Here is a 7,067-nt window from a genome sequence, read left to right as displayed (position 1 = left end):
TCTCCTTACTTACTTTATCAAAACCCTTATTGATTTTGAACACCTCTATTAAAACTCCTAACCTTTCTCTACTTCTCCAGTCTCTCCACATAACTGAAGTGTCTCATCTCTGGTAGCATTCTAGTAAATCTCTGCTGCACCATCTCCAAGGTCTTGAGATCCTTCTTAAAATATGGGACAAAATCCAAACCAGTGCTGAGTAAAAATTTAGCATAATTTCTTTACTTTTGTATTCAATGCCTCTATTTATAAAGCCAAGGGACCTATATGCTTTTTTTTAACAGCTTTCTCAACTTGTCCTGCCACCTTAAATGTTTGTGTATATAGACGAACAGGCCCCAATACCCCTGTTAATTTTTTTTATTCATTCGTGGGCTGTGAGCATTGATGGCTGGGCCAGCATTTGTTCCCTGTCCATAATTGCCCTTGAGAAGGTAGTGGTGAGCTGCCTTCTTGAACCGCTGCAGTCCGTCTGGTGCAGATACATTGACAGTGCTGTTAGGGAGGGAGTTCCAGGATATTTTGACCCAGCGACAATGAAGGAACGGCAATCTATTTACAAATCAGGAAGGTGAGGGGAACTTCTAGGTGATGGCGTTCCCATACATCTGCTGTCCTTGTCCTTCTAGGTGGTAGAGGTCGTGGGTTTGGAAGGTACAGTTGAAGGTGCCTTGATGAGTTGCTGCAGAGGTTTTGTTGATGGTACAGACTGCTACCACTGTGTGCTGGCGGTAGAGGGAGTGAATGTTTGTGGATGTGGTGCCAATCAAGCGGGCTGCTTTGTCCTGGATGGTGTCAAGCTCCTTGAGTGTTGTGGGAGCTGCACTCATCCAGGCAAATGGGGAGTATTCCATCACACTCCTGACTTGTGCCTTGTAGATGGTGGACAGGCTTTGGGGAGTCAGGAGGTGAGTTATTCGCTGCAGGATTCCTAGCCTCTGACCTGCTCTTGTAGCCACAGTATTTATGGCTAGTCCAGTTCAGTTTCTGGTAAATGATAACCCCCCAGGACGTTGATCATTGGGGGATTCAGTGATGATAATGCCATTAGATTTCAGGGGAGATGGTTAGATTCTCTCTTGTTCATGATGGTCATTGCCTGACACTTGTGTGCCACAAATATTATTTGCCACTTATCAGTCCAAGCCTAAATATTGTCCAAGTCTTGTTGCATATGGGCACAGACTGCTTCAGTATCTGAAGTCGCGAATGGTGCTGAACATTGTGCAATTATCCACAAACATCCCACTTCTGACCTTATGATGGAAGGAAGGTCATTGATAAAGCAGCTGAAGATGGTTGGGCCGAGGACACTACCCTGAGGAACTCCTGCAGTGTTCTCCCAGGATGGAAACGATTGACTTCCAACATGCACAACCATCTTCCTTGAGCTAGGTATGACTCCAATCAGTGAAGAATTTTCCCCGATTCCCATTGACTCCAGTTTTGCTCGGGCTCCTTGATGCCACACTCATTAAAATGCTGCCTTGATATCAAGGGCAGTCACTCTCACCTCACTTTGGGAGTTCAGCTCTTTTATCCATGTTTGGACCAAGGCTGTAATGAGGTCAGGAGCTGTGACCCTGGAAAAACCCAAACTGAGCATGTGAGCAGGTTAGTGCTGAGGAAGTGCCACTTGACAGTCTTGTCAACGACATCTTCCATCACTTTTCTGATGATTGAGAGTAGACCGATGCGGCAATAAGTGGCCAGTTGGATTTGTCCTGCTTTTTGTGTATAGGACATACCTGGGCAATTTTCCACATAGCCAGGTAGATGCCAGTGTTGTAGCTGTACTGGAACAGCTTGGCTATGGGCATGACTAGTTCTGGAGCACAAGTCTTCAGTACTATTGCTGGAATATTGTCAGGACCCATAGCCTTTGCAGCATCCAGTATCTTCAGCCATTTCTTGATATCACGTGGAGTGAATCAAATTGGCTGAGGGCTGGTATCTGTGATGCTGGGGACCTCTGGAGGAGGCAGAGATGGTTCATTCACTCAGCACTTCTGGCTGAAGATTGTTGCAAATGCATCAGCCTTATCTTTTGCACTGATGTGCTGGGCTCTTCCATCATTGAGGATGGGGATATTTGTGGAGCCTCCTCCTCCTGTTAGTTATTTAATTGTCCACCACCATTCATGACTGGATGTGGCAGCACTGCAGAGCTTAGATCTGATCCATTGGTTGTGGAATCGCTTAGCTTTATCACTTGCTGCTTATGCTGTTTGGCATGCAAGTATCCCTGTGTTATAGGGTCATCAGGTTGACACCTCATTTTTAGGTACACCTGCTGCTGCTCCTGGAACGCCCTCCTGCACTCTTCATTGAACCAGGGTTGATCCCCTGGCTTGATGGTAATGGTAGCGTGGGGGATATGCTGGGCCATGAGGTTACAGATTGTGATCGAGTACATTCTGCTGCTGCTGATGGCCCACAGCGCCTCATGGATGCCCAGTCTTGAGTTGCTAGGTCTTTTTGAAATCTATCCCATTTAGCACGGTGGTAGTACCACACAACACGATGGAGGGTATCCTCAATGTGAAGGCGGGACTTCGTCTCCAATATGGCTGTGCAGTGGTCACTCCTACCGATACTGTCATGGACAGATGCATCTGCGGCAGGCAGGTTGGTGAGGATGAGGTCAAGTATGTTTTTCTCTCTTGTTGGTTCCCCCACCACTGCCACAGACCCAGTCTAACAGCTATGTCCTTTAGGACTCAGCCAGCTCAGTCAGTAGTGGTGCTGCAGAGCCACTCTTGGTGATGGACATTGAAGTCCCCCACTCAGAGTACATTCTGCAGCCTTGTCACCCTCAGTGCTTCCTCCAAATGGCGTTCAACATGGAGGAGCACTGATTCATCAGCTGAGGGAGGGCGGTATGTGGCTATCAGCAGGAGGTTTCCTTGCCCATGTTTGACATGATGCCATGAGACTTCATGGGGTCCCGAGTTGATGTTGAGGACTCCCAGGGCAACTCCCTCCCGACTGTATACCACTGTGCCCCCACCTCTGCTGGGTCTGTCCTGCCGGTGGGACAGGACATACCGAGGGATGGTGATGGTGGTGTCTGGGACATTATCTGTAAGGTAAGATTCTGTGAGGATGACTATGTCAGGCTGTTGCTTGACTAATCTGTCAGACAGCTCTCCCAATTTTGGCACAAGCCCCCAGATGTTAATAAGGAGGACTTTGCAGGGTTGACAGGGCTGAGTTTGCTGTTGTTGTTTCCAGTGCCTAGATTCCAGGTGGTCCATCCAGTTTCACTCCTTTTAGACTTCATAACAGTTTGATACAACTGAGTGGCTTGCTGGGCCATTTCAGAGGGCATTTAAGAGTCAACCACATTGCTGTGGGTCTGGAATCACAGATCAGGTAGTGACAGCAGATTTCCTTCCCTAAAGGGCATTTGTGAACAAGATGGGTTTTTATGACAATCGATAGTGGTTTCACTGTTACCCTTACGGAGTCCAGCTTTTAATTCCAGATTTATTAATTGAATTTAAATTCCATCAGAAGCCGTGGTGGGATTTGAACCCATGTCCCCTGAGTAATAGCCTGGGCTTCTGAAAAGCTAGTCTAGTGACATCACCACTACGTCACCACCTGCCCTGTCTTGAAGATACTCGATGACTAAGCCTCCCCAGCCCTATGGGGTTGAGAATTCCAAAGATTTGCCACCCTCTGAGTGAAGAAATTCCTCCTCATCTCAATCCTAAATGACCCACTCCTTATGCTAAGACTGTGTCCCCTGGTTCTAGACCCCCCCAACCAGGGGAAACATCTTTCCTGCATCTAACCTGTCCAGCTGTTTAAGAATTTTGTATACTTTAATGAGATCGCCTCTCATTCCTTCGAACTCCAAGGAACATGGGCCCAGTCTCCTCAGTCTCATTGAGATAGAGAGATAGAGATTGAGACAGAGAGAAGGACAGATGGTGAGAGAGAGAGACAGTGTGAGACAGAGAGAGAGAGAGGGATGGTCAGAGACAGAGAGGGAGAGAGAGACAGAGACTGTGGGTTCTCCGCAGGAACTGAGCACAGCTGCTGTTTTTTATTAAGCTGGGTATGGATCTGTCAACACTGTCCAAGCACACGGCAAAAAACTGAACACAGAGCAACATCCAAACAATATTTACAGCCGGCAATATAAATATTTAGAATATACATATTATACATGAGTACCTTTATGGTGAAGGATGTATAAATATGGTAGTACGGACCTAATTTCTAAAATGTAAGAGGTTTTAGTGTTTTTTTATATTTGATGACTCCAGTAAATTATGCTGCTTTGGGAGGAGAACATGAAAGGGTTAATAGAAGTCCATGTACACCATTTAGGAGCAACTTCATCCACGATTGTTAACAACGACTGTTTCAGATGGAGGGATATTAAAGCATGATTCACTATGACTAACCCTCCCTCTTTGAGGGTAATTATGATTTGATTCATTGTGCTGAGGACAGCAGACACTGGGTCCTTTCACATGGGCGACTGTTAAGTCCAGTTTTGGAACTCTTTCTACACTGCAAATATTTGCAGACACTGCTTACATCTGAACCCCATCCACTGACCCTTTGCCTGGCTACAGAAACAGCAGGTGAGATGGAGATCATGCGCTTCAGTAATCGAGGGTCCCAATCGGCAGTTACAGTGAGAGAAACCAGCCCCAACTATCCATGATAAAGAAAATTCCAACTGATGAAAATGATTCTTTTAGAATTAAGACAATGGGCTTGTGCAGGTGATAGAGTGGGTGATGTGAGGACTAAGCTGGGACCTGTTTCCTACACTTTGTAACTGGAGCCTTGGGGTCCTCATGTGATCTGGAGTCAATAAATAGACAGGAAACATTGGCACAGAGCGAGACACACAGACCCAGAGTTGGGGCTGGAGTTCCAGAGGGCTGATGAGCACTTGCACTGACAACATTGTCCATATAGTGCCCATACCTACACCAATACCATCGCTATATATGGTGCCCATACCTACACCAATACCATCGCATTGCAGTGCCCATACCTATAGCAATACCATCACTATGCGGTGCCCATATCTACACCAATACCTTCGCTATATGATGCCCATATCTATACCAATGCCATCGCTATGTGATGGCCACACCTACACCGTATGGTGCCCGTACCTATATTGATAACATTGTCCGCACGGTTCCCATAGCTATACTGATAACATCACTAATATGATGGTTGTGCTGATATCATTGTCTTATGGTGCCTGTAGCTACACGGATACCATTGTCTGTACATGTACCCAGAGAGTGCTAACAATTATTCACTCCAAATAAATCTGTTCAGGTTTCAATGAACATGGCAGCTTCCATTCAGCAAAGGGCTGTGCCTGATATTAACTGGACCCGATGAACTTTACAGGTATGGCCAGCAAACCCACTCAGATGTTTGGATGTCTAACCTGAGTTCAGAATTGAAGTGGGTTAGTCAGTCACAATCAGTCCAAGGGTTCAGTCCCAGTTTTGGTGAGAGCTATCAGTGAGCTGGTAACACAAGAAATGCTTCTGACCAGGCTGCCTTGAGGCGCAGATTATTCCTAAACAAAGTCCAAGGGGGAACTTGGATCTCTCCTGATTGAAGCTATTGACTTATTCTCATGATTCCTCAATGAATTCCATTCTAACACTTCAACTTTTGTTCATACACTAATGCACACTGACACGCTCACTGAGACGCTCAATCACACTCTAACTCACTCACACAATCACACACTGACACACTAATGCACACTGGCACACTCAGGAGACACTCACTTACACAATCACTCATACTGACACACTAACACACTCAATCACACACCAACTCACACAATCACCCACACTGACACACTCAAGAAACACTCACTCAATCACCCATACTGACACACTAACACACAATCAATCACACACTAACTCACACAATCACCCACACTGACACACTCAGGGAGACACTCATTCACACACATGCCCACTGACACACTCAGAGACACTCACTCAGTCATACACTAACACACGCACACATCCACACTCACCCAAACTGTCACACTACCCACACTGGCAGTCAACCGCACTGACATATTGACCCACACTGACACAGTCACCCTCACTGACACATTCCCACACTGACAGTCACCCACACTTACTCACTCACCCACACTGACATACTGACCCACACTGACACAGTCACCCTCACTGACACACTCACAGAGACACTCACTCATACACCAATGCGCACTAACACACTCACCCACACTGACACAGTCACCCTCACTGACACACTCACAGAGACACACACATACACCAATGCGCACTAACATACCCACACTGACATACTGACAAGCTACCCACACTGACAAACTCACACTCACAGTGTCACTGACCCACACACTCACCCCCACACACACACACAGACACACCGAATGTAAATACATACATGTACACAAGTGCCACAGTGTACACAGATCACAAGGACTGTGGGTGTTCCAGATTATGCAGCATGAATGAAGCCATGGGCTGTAACCCGTGAACTACACCATCAGTGTGGAGTGTGATTCAGCCTAATTCTCCTTGTCGTACTGACTCAGAGCATCAGCATGTTACCATGAGGTGTTTATGGGCAGGTCACAGGCTCCTTTCTGACACAGGAGATCAATGACTCACCTGTGGGTGGGGATATCTCAAACTTTACGCTTCATTTTATCTTTATCCTAATTTCTGATCATGATTCCACGGTAAACATAATTGGAATTGGTGAATGACTTTACATATTCCACAATGTCCTGTCGGTGAAGTGTCCAGAAAACTCAGGACTGTCCAACTCCTACATCACAAACAGCTGGTGAATGGCCCCAGACGCTGTCCAGACTGATCACCTCTCTCAGGACAGGCCCCAGACGCTGTCCAGACTGACCACCCTACCAGGACAGGCCCCAGACCCTGCCCAAACTGGCCACTTCACCAGGACAGGCCCCAGACCCTGTCCAGACTGACCACTCACCAAGGACAGGCTCCAGATCCTGTTCAAACTGACCACTCCCTCAGAACAGACCTCAGACC

The 7,067-nt window shown here is 46.8% G+C and overlaps 1 long non-coding RNA gene across 1 annotated transcript; it reads right to left on the bottom strand.

Moving 5' to 3' along the window:
• Positions 1-3,996: 3,996 nt before the first annotated feature.
• LOC144680073 (uncharacterized) lies at positions 3,997-6,363 on the bottom strand. The gene is made up of 2 exons (XR_013576481.1): positions 5,872-6,363; positions 3,997-5,762 (listed from the first exon to the last, which is right to left on the bottom strand). It is a non-coding gene; the product is annotated as an uncharacterized LOC144680073 (long non-coding RNA).
• Positions 6,364-7,067: the final 704 nt, after the last annotated feature.

The sequence above is a fragment of the Cetorhinus maximus genome, chromosome 4 (assembly GCF_964194155.1).
Source record: "Cetorhinus maximus chromosome 4, sCetMax3.hap1.1, whole genome shotgun sequence".
Taxonomy (NCBI): Eukaryota; Metazoa; Chordata; class Chondrichthyes; order Lamniformes; family Cetorhinidae; genus Cetorhinus; species Cetorhinus maximus.
Note: the sequence above shows the minus strand (reverse complement) of the source record. Positions and strands in the feature narration are given on the sequence as shown.